Raw genomic sequence first — 12,247 nt, forward strand, 5'->3', positions numbered from 1 at the left:
CAGCTCAAAATCTAGATTGTCCTGAGTCCATGTGAACTCCTGAGTGGTTTCAGTCATCCAGTCTCTCGGTGTGGGGTGGTGGGTGGGGGGCTTGCTTTCTCCAGGTTCTAGTCCTCTGGTCCCAAGAAGTCTTCCCAACAGGCCAGGCAAGGTTGGACTTCAGGGGCCCAACAGGCATTTGCTGGGTGCTGAGGAGAGAAGTCATACGCTGTTGTACTACTGGTGTTGCTTTGCCCTAAGTGCACCAACCAAGGTACCCATGTCAGGAGGCTTCAAGATGGTTTTTGGAGGTGACGGATGGGGGAGGTGAGGGGTAGTGTGGGAGATCCCATGTTGGACGTGGCAGTTGATTGAGCTAGGTTTTGGGAGGAGTAGGATGTTAAGAGATAAAATGGTGAAGCAGAGAAAACATTACAGGTGGAAGAAACTGAGGGCAGGGATGGGGGGCCCTGGAACTATATAATGCTAATTTGGAGGAGGGGTGGATCCAGATGGGCCAGGGCTCAGCTTTATATTTCACCCCTGCAAGGGCCTTTTGGACTCCATGTCCCTGAGCCGATGCGCCTATGGTGGAGAGAAGAAGGAATGGAAACTTCACGGCCCACAGGAGCGTGGGCCGACCACTGGGTAGCCATGGCTCCCTTTGTAGATCGTGAAGAAACCCCGGGGCGGCAAAGCCGGGGGCCAGCTAGGCTGGTGCGACGCGGGCTTCGGCCGGCGGCCGCTTCTACCTCGGCTCTAGGGATCCGAGGGGCCCGAGGCGCGCTCCCGCGGCAGCCCTCCTCCTGGCCGGGGCCGCGCCCCGGAAAAGCGGAGTTTCCGCTGGCCTGGCTGTTGCTGCGGAGAGGACGACGGGGGAGGGGAGGACCGGGCCCGCTGGCTGCTGCCCGCGCCGTGGATTTGAGGGCAGGGTCCGGCCGGGTTCGTGAGCGAGGGGAGCGCGGGCAGCTAGGGAGCGAGGGGAGCGCGCCCACAGGCTCGCCAGGGGCGCGAGCGCGAGCTCGGGCCCCGCCCATCGGCGCTGGGTGGGGCCGGCGCCAGCCAGAGCTCCCCGCCCCCCCGGGCACGCCCACCCAGTGTCTCGGCGGCGCGAGCCGCAACAGGCAGCGGCGGGCGAGCGCGAGGACCGCGCGCCGAGAGGCCCCGCGCGTGCGTGCAGCCTCTCGCTCGCTCGCGCGCTCGCGCGCTCGGGCGGGCGGGCTGAGGAGACGAGCCGATCCCTCGCCGCCGCCGTGGGAGAAGCCTGGGCGTCCTCTCGGCGTCGCCCGGATCCCCGTAACCCCCGCGCCCCCTACCCCCGGCCGGGCCATGGCTGAACGCGGAGGGGCGGGCGGTGGTCCTGGAGGCGCCGGGGGCGGCAGCGGCCAGAGGGGCTCTGGGGTCGCCCAGTCCCCGCAACAGCAGCAGCCGCCGCAGCAGCCGACGCCTCAGCAGCCGACGCCCCCCAAGCTGGCCCAGGCCACCTCGTCGTCCTCGTCCACCTCGGCGGCGGCAGCCTCCTCCTCGTCCTCGTCCACCTCCACCTCCATGGCCGTCGCGGTGGCCTCCGGCTCCGCGCCTCCCGGCGGCCCGGGGCCAGGCCGCACCCCCGCCCCGGTGCAGATGAACCTGTACGCCACCTGGGAGGTGGACCGGAGCTCGTCCAGCTGCGTGCCCAGGTGAGCGGCGGGCGGGGTGACCGGGCCCTCGGGGCCGCAGGGCCGGGTCTGTGACAGGCCCCCGCCTTCTCATTCCTCCCCGTCCCAGAACCCAAGGGAGCGCCCCCTCCCTGGATTCCCCCTGGCTGCCCGGCCTGGCTCCTGCCTGGCCTCCCGGGACTCCTCCTGCGGGGACCCCGCCCTCTCCTGGCAGCCCCACCTTCTGCCTCGGCCCGGGACCACCCTTTTCCCCTCCCCGATTGGGGCCTTCTGGACTCTCAGCCCGGGGCCTTCTCTCTCGACGATCTGACCGAATCCGGCCTTCCTGACGGTCAGTTTCCCTGCGAATGTCACAGGCTCTTTTCCCTGCCTCGTTGGCGCCCGTGGGCTGTACATATGTTACATAGATGTGGTATAGATGTCTTTTGATATTGTTATTTCCCAATATACTCAGCGTGTGCCAAACTCCGTTGTCACCTTCTGCCAGGTAAAGCCCAGAAAGTAATCCTCGAGGTTTCTAGTTTTCAATACGCGCACGTTCATTTGTGCTTCAGGTTACACACAGTCGGTCCTGGCCTCTGTGCTCTTGTAAGTCCTATTTAGTGTGTCTTTAAGTGTATTTTTCATATACAGTAGCTAGTAGCTAGTCACAAATTCTCCTAGCCCTGGAGGGCTACATAAAATTACTGCCTGGTTCCTTAAATTCAATCCATTCCTGTGTCTGTTGGAACCATCTGGGGACTTTCCTTTCATTGGTAAAATATGCCTGAGTTTGTGATGTTTTCTGTTTCTGTATTGGCAAAGCAGTCTTTCTTTCTCCAACTCTTCGGGGACAGTGTGCAGTGTCTTACAGTTTACCCTGGGAACAGACACTGTGGAGCTGGTTTCACCTAGTAAGCCCAGATAAGTGCCTAGAGGTGATCTTTTTGTCACCTCTAAACTGAGCCGATTCTGTTGCCTTGGAGTTTTGAACTCGCTCCTTATTCTGTTAGCAGCCTTGGGTAGATGGATGTGTAAGTGGGGGTTAGGAAGTATTGTCAGGTTCCAGTCTCAACTCTATTTATCTCCCCCTCCCTTTATTTTGCATCATTTCTTGCAAACAAAATTACACACACACACGCACGCATGCACACAGAGATACCTCCTAGATAGGATATTTTACAAAATGATGAAAAGTACATTTCTATACTTGACTCAGCTTAAGAAATAGAGCATTATAAATTATGTCGAAGCCCTCAGGATGCCCCTTCCTGACCATATCCTCTACTTCCCCCCACAAAGGTAAACACTATACTGAATTGTGTGTTTATTATTTCCCTTGTCTTTTAAAAATAGTTTTATTGCATGCGTGCGTCTCTAAACAATATTTTTTAGTTTTGAGTGTTTTTGATATTTATATTAAGTGCCATCATACTGTATGTGTTCTGTGAATTAATTCAGTTGTGTTAGTGGGTTTTAACTGAGCATTAAGCTTGTGAGACTTGTTAGTGGGGTATAGCGACTCTAGTTTAAATATTTTCACTAACGGATAGAATTTCATTGTATGAATATATCATAATTCTCATTTTGGTGAACATTTGGGTTGTTTCTTGTTTGTTAACAGGAGCGGTAATGCTTTAAATATTTTTGGACTCCTGGTGTTCCTTGCAAAAGTTTCTTTTGGTTGGCTTTATATTTAGGGGTAGAATTGCTGTTTGTGGAGTATACATCTGAAACTTTTTTTAGATAATGCTAAATTGTCTTCCATTCATGCCCCACTCTCCCCTCCCCTTACTCTTCGTGTCCTTTGTGTTTCAGCATTCACTTCACTGACTTACACTTTCTTTTTTCTTTGTCTTTCCTTCAGGGTAATCAGAAGCCACGATAGTTTAGTTTGCTTTGGCCAGTGCCCTAGCACAACACCAAACTCAAGTGGGAGTTTAGTGTGTAATGGTCCTTAGCAGGCTTCTCTCTTTCTAGGTAGGTCCATCTATAGTCGAAGTATTTTAATCTTCCTCTTTCAAACATAAAAGCACTGTACCCTTACCTGCCTTGGTCCAGTGTTAGTAATACATGCTTGCCCATTCTTCCTTCACATCTATCGCTATGTTTGATTGGTGACATTTGGACAACTGCTTTTTCTAGCTTGTTAGATTAAAAAAGCATTGAGCCAACTGGGAAGAAGCTGCTGTGCAACAGAAGGAGATAAATAAAATCACTGATTGCTGTTGATTTTTTTTTTTTTTTGGGGGTCTGTGCTTATTGGTCACTTAAAAGTCCATGTAATAAATTATTAGCCCAAGAAACAGCCTTCCATCCTGAGTAATTGGGCAATTATTATGCTGACTTGGTGTGAGAGGCTTAGGTTGGCTTGTTGTTTTCACCTGCTGGGAGCATGCAGTTATGTCATGTCTACCAACCAGTCCTTGAGATTGTCAGCTGTCCTGCTCTGACTTTGTTTTTCAGCTATCACCCCTGTGCCTCCCAGCTCCTTGTGGAACACTTGTGCTCTTTGGAGCATGCTGTTTTATCTGCAGGATGGAAAATAACACCCTGTGGGGAGAAAATGTCCTGCTATTGGCCCTTCCAATTACTAGAGTCATCTGGTTAATTTGAGGTCTCCTTGTTTACTTGTTCATGTTTAGAATATATTGGCAATGTGCACCCTGTGTGTAGCACTCTCTCTATAGCCTAGGATTAACATTCTTGCCTCATGTAACTTAAATGAGACACAAGCATGTAATATAAATGCACTTAAGAAATGTAAACACGATTGTGGATTTAAGGCTTTATATATATTTTAACTTTTTAATGGTTGAAGAGAATACCTATGGTTGGCTTTAAAATAACTAAATTGTTTTATTCATTGACATTTTTACCAGCATTTTTTAAAATTAAAAGATTAATAAATGTCCGTGATTAGAAATTCAAGCAGTACAGAAAGATGGAAATTTTAAAGGAAAAAGCCCCCAGTCTTGCCTCTGTTTTCACTCTCCGGAGGTAATCACTGGGAAATACAGTTGGCTTTTAAGATTCTGTTGTAAGCAGGTGGGTCTCTTATAGTTCATGAAATTCACAGCTTTAGAAGTTGACATTGTTTTCTCTCCATACTAAGTAGTGCTTCCTCTGCTATGGCCCATGTACTGGCTAGTGGTGTGGCAACATTAGAGGCAGGTGACATGTTGCGTGATGTTAAGGGAAGAGTTCATCGTTGATCCCTTCTCTTTGGTCCTTGTATGGTGAAGTTTTCCCTGATGTTCTTTTCTCTTTTTGAGTTACTTCAGTAGGGGAGGCAGAAAAATTATTGAATTTCACAGGTGTACAAAATTTTCTCAGTGGCATAAAACCAATTATTGGGAGATAAAATGTGTTCTCCTATATCACTTACAAACTGTATCACATTTGTCTTTGAGTACAGAGCACATCTGCATATCCTTATCTGTATGTGCTCTTAGGGAAAGAGTTCAGGAGTTATCAGTCACATTTCTCCTTAGACCACATATTTTTTTTGATTGGGTACCCAAGTTAAGCCTTATTGAATAAAGCTGTTAGAACCAAAGGAGGTGGCCATGGCTAAGTTGGTATGACTAGTCTGCAGTAGAAGTGTTACTTCCATCAAGACACTTAGGGACAGTTGCCCTTCTAACCACGAAAGCACTAGGCAAGCCAGGATATATTATTCTTATATTCTTATTGTGTGCCAGAGCAAACTCTTCCACACCTCTAGTTTTTTTATCCATTGATTGGGAATACTTTTGCTTGCCATTCATTCTAAAATGTGAGTGAAATAAAGACAAAATAGGATCTATAGGTCTATAAGAGAAAGTACTTCTTAAATGATAGATAATGAAATTGATCAAATAAGAGAGACCTGGTGAAATTTCTATTATTTCCCTAGCATTAAAAGTCTTAAAAGCATATTCGTATCTTAGAAGATTTGAGTTTTACATTGTGAGTGTTGTAATAGAATATCCTGTCTATCAGGGTAATATTATCCATTGTCCCTGTGGAAGCTCAGATTCCTTAAGTCAGAAAGAGAATGACTTTCACAGAGTCCGTTTTACATGTATCGATTTACAGATCTTTTGGGCACCTTAGTGGTTATGTGATTTCTTTTTAAACTAGTTTTCCAGTTTCTTAGCTGAGCCAATAAGCTGCTACTGTTACTGTGTGTGTTTGCCTTAGCGTGCATGAGGGAGGTACAAGTAAGAATATGGGGTGGGTCTTTTCACTGCCTCAGCTCAGGAAGCTTGTCCTGTTTTAGCCTGGACTTGAAGGTTTAGTGTGTTCTCCGAAATTTGGAGTTGGCTTGGCTTCCATCTGCAGCATCACATTCTGGGAGTACTTTAGGCATCTAGGGTAGCTGTGGGAATGCTCATAAGAGTTGGTCTTTTTCCAGTGTGGGTTCAGAGTAGTATTAGGGCTCTTGAGAAAAGATAGTTTGAAGTTGGTCTTAGAATGTCTTTCAGAGGCCCCTTGGGCTGGATTGAGTGAGGTGGTTTGGTTTTAGATTGGCAAGCATGGACAGAATCCTCCCTTCTCTAGGCCTAGTTGGAAGAATAACCAGCATAGCTTCTGATGGTTTTAGAGAATCAAGAATCAAGATCTAGAGTATTTTCTTCTTCCTGCCATTCACAAGGCAGTTGTCTGGTTAGAAAGCCTGCTGGACCTGCATCCCTTTTACCTTATTACAAACCAGAGAAGAGCTGCAGTCACAGCTCAGGGAGCTGCTTAAACAGACCTATACCTGGCCTCTACCTTGGGTAGAGAAGTAGAGTAGAAGAGCAGTAGAGAAGGCCAGTAAATGATGATAAATTGTTACTTAGCTTATGTATCTTCCAGAAAACAGTTTGTGAAAGCATTCCATTTGACATCCAATTAAATCTTAACATCATAAGCTGTTTTATCTTTAAAGCTGTGTTGTCCAATACAGTAACCACTAGTTGCTATTTAAGTTAAGATTAATTAAAATTGAATAAAATTTAAAATTATCTTGCTTAGTTGTATTAGCTGCATTTCGTGTCACACTAGTGACATGTGGTTAGTGGCTTCCGTATTAGACAAGGCAGATCTAGAACATTTTCAGGACCACAGAAAGTTCTATTAGATAACACTATTTTTTAAAAAATATTTTATTTATTTATTTGTCAGAGAGAGAGAGAGTGCGCGCACAAGCAGGGAGAATGGCAGGCAGAGAGAAGCAGGCTCCCTGCTGAGCGGGGAGTCTAATGTGGGTCTCCATTCCGGGACCCTGGGATCATGACCTGAGCCAAAGGCAGACGCTTAACCGACTGAGACACCCAGGTGTCCCTAGATAACACTATTTTAAAGAGAAGATTGCTTAACCATGATATTTCTAGTATTAATATCTGTGGTTTCTCCTTATTTATTTAATTACGCTGAATATGTTTGCCCTCGTCCAGATTATTTTAAAATGTCCCTTTTCTTCATTATTTCTAGGACCTGTTAGTTTTCCTCTGTTAGTTGTTCCTTTTTAAATGTTTTTACGTTTTAATCTGCTCACTTCTTTGTAGGGAATTTGCTTCCTGTTGCCTGTCTGCCATTTGTTTCCCACAGTTTCAGGTCTTACGCAGTACCTATTGAGAAAACTGTCTGGAGACATTCTAAAATGGCTTTTAGGGGCACCTGGGTGGCTTAGTCGGTTAAGTGTCTGCCTTCGGCTCAGGTCATGATCCTGGGGTCCTGGGATTGAGCCCCATATTGGGCTTCCTGCTCAGTGGTGAGTCTGCTTCTTTCTCTCCTTTTATCCCTCCCCCTGACTTGTTCTCTCTTCCTCTCTTGCTCTCGCATAAATAACTAAAATTCTTTAAAAAAAAAAGTGGCTTTTTAGATGGTTGATTAGGTGTGATATTAATTTTTGTCCTTATTTTTTGTGGTGATCTCTAAACCTTATATGATTATACAGGTATTACAAAACAGACCAGTGACTGTTGTTTTAAAAATATATATTTAAAAATACATATCAACTTTCTTTGTATACTTTAAAGAAGTGAACTTCATAAATTTTATATTGGAATAAGGCTATAAAAAAAAGTACATATCGAATGGATGAAGACATGGGGGACTAAAGTTTTACTCCACTCATTACCTTCCTTTCTTGCATCTAGAATCGATTATTCGTTTTTATTGATAGTAAATGTGGTGAATGGGGAATGTTCTAGATGCTGTTTCCCCTGTGGTGGGTGGTTGACAAAGTAGTATTGAAAATGGCACAATTATTTATTTGTTTGTTTATTTAATATTTACGTAGATTCTTTTTTTTTTTTTAAGATTTTATTTATTTATGTGACAGAGAGACAGCCAGCGAGAGAGGGAACACAGCAGGGGGAGTGGGAGAGGAAGAAGCAGGCTCCCAGCCGAGTAGCCCGATGTGGGACTCGATCCTGGAACGCCGGGATCACGCCCTGAGCCGAAGGCAGACGCTTAACGACTGCGCTACCCAGGCGCCCCTTTACGTAGATTCTTATAGGTAATTAAGTGTTTTAAGGTGAGAATCTCTGAGTTTAGTTGTAGCTTCACACATTTTTCTCACCCTGAATACGGTCCTTCCTTTTTTCTCTTTGGGAGCAATGGTCCTTGCCAACTCCCAGATAAACCCTTTCAGCATTCACAGTACTTCTAGTTCTGTGAACATGACACTAGGTAATATCCATAGAGTATTTTGGCAAAAAAATTTTAGAACTGTGATGTGTATTTAGAAATTACACTGTAATTTATGTGTTTTTTAGTGGCTCAATACAGATAAAGGTAGATATGAAGGGAATGATGTTTTAAAACTTGATTCCTACTAGAGGAATACCTGTTCCTCTGTTTGTGGACTGTGTAACTCTTCCAAATGACAGCTTGCCTCTCAAAACCTTACCGTGAGCAAGATTTCCACCAGGTCGCATTGTGGATGTAATTGGCTTATGAATTGTCCCTGAGGAAATTTAGATTGATTATTGTGCTTAGACATAAAAAGGTTCTTTTTCTTTACCGTTGTTCTCCAAAACATTGTGTGTGTGTGTGTGTGTGTGTGTGTGTGTGTCTATCTTGAGTTTTCCTTTTGTTCCTCTTTTCATAGGTGAGCTAGAGATTCTTTGTAGCAGGTTTTTTTTGGTTTGTTTTTTAATAGTATGGAAAACACAAAAGGCTTAGGACATCAGTTGTCATTTATTTGTTCTTCCTCACTGACCTTTTCCTGTCTCCTGTTTAAAAACGCCAAACGGCTTCAAGGTTTATAGAGCAGCTTTATCCTTCCGTTTCTCTGTATTACAGTACCTCTCAAACCACATTGCATTCTACTGTTTGTAATTCTACCCATCTTTTGTCACCCTAGTTTCCTCCCAGAGTGTAACCACTAGTAGCAGTTCAGGGTGATGTTTCAAAAGAAAATCAGATTATGTCACTCCCTTCTTCATAATCTTCCCAGTTCATTCATTTAGCAAATGTTTATAGACCAGCTGGTCTCCTTGATCTCATAAGTATACATTCTAGTGGGTGAAGAGGTAAGTGACACTATCAAATAACTTTTCATCATACTTACAATAAAACCGCTCTTCATGCCTTAGAAAAGACTTTAAGATGTGACCCCTTTCTGTGTCTTTGACCTTATCTTCTGTCATTCTCCACTGTGCTCACTTGGCTCAGGGCAAGCTGGGCCTAGACGTGGTCACCTCTGCCTTTGGGCTTTTGCACTTGCACCTGGGATGCTTTGTCCCCACACTTGTGAGTATCATTCAGGTCTCAGTTAATCTACCACCTTGGAAAGCTACCCTTACCTGCCTGTTACATTCTGGAAGTTTATAAATCTTCACAGTTAGTTACTATCATCTGAAATAATCCTATTCATTTATTAGTTACCTTATGAATACCAATGAATACATTTATCAAATGAACGGTGACTTTTTATAATGTTTATTGAGTGAATATTTGTTATACACAATTCTTTCGTTCAACAAATACTTTTTGAATCGTTCTCTGTGCAAGCAGTGCTGTAGGTGCTGAGGAAACGGCGGCAAACAAGTTGACAAAATTCGTTCTCTCCTAGAGTATACATTTAGGTGGAGGGAGAAAGATAATAAACAAATAGTTATATTTATAATAAATAGGTAATGAGTGAATGCCATGATGAAAAATAAAGCACAGTGAGCGAATTGAGAATGTTGGAGGAAGGGTTCTTTTGGATAGGGTGGTCAAAGAAGGTCTCTGGTGAAGTGACATTTGAGCTGATGCCTGAATGAAGTGAACCAGACTAATCGAGCATTTACTGTGTGTCACAATCACCATTAGAGGCAAGTACTGAGATCCCTTTCCCAGAAAGGGAAATCAAGGCCCAGTGAGATGAAGGCATTTTTTAAGGCTACACTGTTTAGAGGTAGGTGGAGCTGGGATTTGTCTCATGACTCATGATTATCTGACACCAGAATGGTTTCTCTGTTTAAACTTGGTGTTCCTCAAGCCCTGCTGGTTCTCATTGTTGACAAATAGTATTTAATGTTTATACTTTGTCATGTTGGAATTACAGAATGCTGCTCTATTACCAAATTATAGAAAGCAAGAAACTTAACAGCAGAATGGCTGTAAGTACCAGTTCTGGAGCCAGTTAGCCAGGATTTTAATCCCGATTCGGGGGGCGCCTGGGTGGCACAGCGGTTAAGCGTCTGCCTTTGGCTCAGGGCGTGATCCCAGCGATATGGGATCGAGCCCCACATCAGGCTCCTCTGCTATGAGCCTGCTTCTTCCTCTCCCACTTCCCCTGCTTGTGTTCCCTCTCTTGCTGGCTGTCTATCTCTGTCAAATAAATAAATAAAAAATATTTAATCCCGATTCGGTCGTTTACCACTTAGTGATTTGGGCAAATTATTTAACCTCTCTAATGCTTTAATTTTCTCATCTGCAAAATGGGCCTAATAATTGTCCCTACCCCTCATTAATTATGAGGATTAAATGAGATTAATACAAGTAAATGCTAATGTGGCACATATAAAACTTAAAAATAATAGCTGTTACTACTATTACTATTGCTATCTTTATTGCCAATCCAGCTTCTCTGTCTCTCCCTGATACCCCTCCAAAAACCGCTTTCTTTCTGGAGACAGGGCAACTTGGTTGATATTATGTTTTCCTCAGTGGGACCATTATAAGGTCTTGGGTTCACATTAGGCACAGATCCTGCCAAATCCCAAGCTTAAAGTCAAAATAAAATATTTTGGTTTTCTGAAGCAGTAGCTGGATCGGGGGATCCTGTTTCTACATCCTGCCAGCTTATACGAACGGAAGAGATGGTGCAGGCCCCGCCTGCAAACCACAACTTTGTTTTGAGCCAATTTGACTTGACAGCTTCCCTATTCTACCTGCTGACTTCTTTAGCTCTGGTTTGGCAGCCAGAAGAGCAACTAAACCGGTTTACAGCTAGCCATTTATTACTTATAAAAGCTAAGTGACTCCTAAGAAAATGAGGGTTTAAATGGAATTGATATGTTTCTCTTATCTCCTTAAGCTTTCCTTTTTATGTCTCAAACTATAGAAAAATTCTATTTTATTTTTATAGGAGAAACCTGATAATACATTTAAGGCCTATCAGGAAATATTTGGATCTTTGTATATATATGTTAATGTTCTTCTTTAGAAATTTTTATTTTATTTTATTTTTTTAAAGATTTTATTTATTTATGTGCCAGAGATAGAGACAGCCAGCGAGAGAGGGAACACAAGCAGGGGGAGTGGGAGAGGAAGAAGCAGGCTCCTAGCGGAGGAGCCTGATGTGGGGCTCGATCCCATAATGCCGGGATCACACCCTGAGCCGAAGGCAGACGCTTAACCGCTGTGCCACCCAGGTGCCCCAATGTTCTTCTTTAATAAACACCAAGACTTCACTGTCCCATTTTATTTTATTACTATTATTTTTAGAGAGGAAGAGAAAGGGGTCAGGTAGGGACAGAGGGAGAGGGAGAGAGAGAGTCTCAAGCAGACTCTTAGCTGAGCACGGAGCTCTTCGTGGGGCTCAACCTCACAACCCTGAGATCATGACGTGAGCCGAAATCAAGAGTTAGACTCTTAACTGACTGAGCCACCCAGGCGCCCCTGTTCCATTTTAGTTGGAAATCTACAAATACATTTACATGTTTCTGGTTCTTTCTTAAAAATATGTAAAACACAGATTAACTTCTCCTCAAGTGTGGATTATCATGATGAATGGTACCTTCATGGTGAACATCAGGGCTTCAGATGAAGAGTGCAGACTGGTATGTGTTACATATTTTTAAACTCATGTGTTTGCTTTTTTGGTCTTTATTTCTCCCTATTGCTATCAATATGCTTTCTTTCTGCTTCATTGCTTTAAATAGACCATGGGCTAAAAAACCAGGTAATCAAATATGTTGAGAATGAATGGGCTCTGGAAATGAAGGCTAAGAATAAGGATAGCATCATCTGAATACAGGAGATTCACAGCTGCCGTGTTCTGGGACAAGGAAGAAACATTTTACGTACTCCTTGGTCTGGGTTATACTCCAAGGATGGGATTGCTGGTGAGTTTGGGTAGGGGTTAATCTTCTAAAGTCTTAGCGAGTCAAAAACCCTATTGAAGATGCAGTTAGAGATACAAGTAATTTTGCATTTGGTTTGGA

This window comes from Ursus maritimus, unplaced genomic scaffold, assembly GCF_017311325.1.
Source record: "Ursus maritimus isolate PB19 unplaced genomic scaffold, ASM1731132v1 scaffold_23, whole genome shotgun sequence".
Lineage (NCBI taxonomy): Eukaryota > Metazoa > Chordata > Mammalia > Carnivora > Ursidae > Ursus > Ursus maritimus.